Consider the following 2,625-nt stretch of genomic DNA (forward strand, 5'->3'; position numbering starts at 1 on the left):
CCTTCGTTAATTAATTTAGTTAATTAATTTTCATTATAGACAGCTTTATGCCTCATAAAGTATTTTTCTGAGGTCTGTCTTATCAGGTAAATTACTATACACAGTGTATTCATTAATTTTCATTTTCATGTAGTAAAGGTTCTATGCCTTCATAAAGGAGGTACTTTTCCTTTGTTTAAGGATATTTGGGCAGTTTATTCTCTGTTGTTTTCTCAAGTAAACAATACATACAAGTACAGTACAGTATTTTCTGAGGAAACACTCATACTTGTTTTTTTTAACCCCATTCCTGATAACCCGGCATTTTCACAAACTCGGCCACCTTCAGTCCACATTAGGCCGAGTTTTCGAGACTCTACTGTATTAGGTGTCTAAATCATTTGCGCATAAAAAAATCCAGACTTGTAGGTAGCCAGGGGACCGAGAACCAAGTAAAAATAAAATACAAAATGGCGACCCTCTTCTACAAACAGGCAAAACAGCCACCTCACCCCACCAAAGTCAGATAGGGGAGAGTACCACCCACAGTCATTCTAAGAAGTAAACTCTGACCTTAGGACTGAACACACAGTTTCTTCTATGTTAAATAAAATTTGTAATTTAATTTTGTAAATTTGAGAGTGCTTCAAATATTACATTAAAATGGTTTTATGTTGTTACAAGTAAATTTTTTTAACATTATGTAGTATAGTAAAATCGTAGGAACGATAAAAATTTGATGTGCAGGGCAGAGGGTACCACCACGTGACCTTTGCCCTTTGACCTCACTTTGCTCCTAAACTTTAATGAGGAGAGACATCTTTTTACTTCATTTAGTTAACCTTTCAATTCGACAGCCATGCTGATCTTGGATTTATATAATATCTTGACACTATTGTAAATATCATGTAGCCGATCCAAATTAAGTAAATTATTTGCCTGGGTCATTTCTCAATTTTTACCAGCAGAACAAAAGACGCAGACTTCACGGACAAGGTAGGACATGCCACATACAGATTTTAGCCACGCCGCTAAAGACGTTATACTAGGGGTGTCGTTACATCCAATGACATTATAATCGGTTATACTGTATATTGTTTGTGCAAAATAAAAATAATTTCAGACAATACAATAGCCATGATTATTTTTTTCAAAAATGGGAAAGTTTTGTTAGGTATCGACAAAAATTCAACCTGGGCCGACACGCAACAGAGAAATTTCAACATAGATAGGTTAATTTCACCAAAAATGCATCATGGGCAACCTTGTGGACATGGCCGGCAAAGTCTGAATGACTGTGCTCAAAACCAGCGATACTGAAGAAGATTGGAGAATGAGAACGAGACCCGCTTGAAAGTCAGTGATTCCACTTAGTAGTGAGTCTCCGAGACACAGTCTTGTCCCAAATACGGCTTTGCCATTTTACTTGTATTAATTCTACATCCATTTAAAAAATATAGTATATTTGTTAAGATGCAGTTGTATTATCAAAGATTTAATCTTATAGTTTAAATTTAATAACAAGTAACTTTGAAGTCTCCATGGAAAAGCTAAAGAATTTTCCAACAAACTAAACTTCTGCTCTACATAAAGACTGTCTTAAGCCCAATATTTCTCTCTCAAATGCTGTTGAAGTTTGACCAACAGAAACCTTTTATCAGAAAAGTGAGTATAACAAGCAATTATTTATTGTGACATCGTCACAATGCTGGACTACAATTTTTAACCATATTTTTAATGTATTTAATTTTAAATATATGCTCTCCACCTCTAATTAGTGTGGCTTTTCCCTGTACATCATACTTTTCCTTTAACAATAGAATTGTGCTGGGGAATTGTAGGAATTTATAGGTCTACAATTTTTTAAAATTGCAGCCAAATAAATAGATGAAAATCCCAAATTAGACAATAAATGTTCCATTGAGGAAACCCAAGTTATAAAGCCATGTGCTTTATTATTTTTCAGAGAGTGCACAACAGACAGCAATTCATCAAAGGAAAAAGGTTCATCCAATAGTGGATCCACACTGTCATCAATGCCATCAGAAAATATAGCAAGAGGAAGTCCATAAAAAAAGCTTTCGAATAGTCTGATCATTCAGTGACAGGGATAATATTATATACAAGTTTTTAATTCTAAATTATTAATAAGCTTCCAAAATTCACCAGAATTTGTGACATCTGGAAATTAACTTTAGTCCAAAACAAATTCATCTTAGTCTTACAAAGAAATTTAAATTTTTTGTTTAAATTAGAATAAATAATGAAATGTCCTTGTATGAGATCTCAGGATAATTAATTAATTAATTAATTGTCATAAGATTAATACAGTAGAGCGCCGATTTTCCGAATCAATTGGGGACTGGGGTTGTCCGGATAACTGATATTTCGGATAACTGATTTACGTACGAAAAAATAGTTTAACCTATCTGATGTCAAAATTTTTCTCCGTTGCGTGTCGCTTCACGTTGAATTTTCGTCGATGTTAAGCCTAACAAAGACTATTGTATCGTTAAAAATTATTTTTTTATTTTGTACAAACAAAATAAATATATTGAAAAATATAAAAATAATAAAAAATTATACTTCAGATGTTAATTTAGTATCAAAAACGTAAAATATTTGAGTAGCCCAAGACATAGCCAA

Source organism: Centruroides sculpturatus, unplaced genomic scaffold (genome assembly GCF_000671375.1).
Source record: "Centruroides sculpturatus isolate CEXI.00-Female unplaced genomic scaffold, Cexi_2.0 scaffold1197, whole genome shotgun sequence".
In the NCBI taxonomy this organism is placed as follows: Eukaryota; Metazoa; Arthropoda; class Arachnida; order Scorpiones; family Buthidae; genus Centruroides; species Centruroides sculpturatus.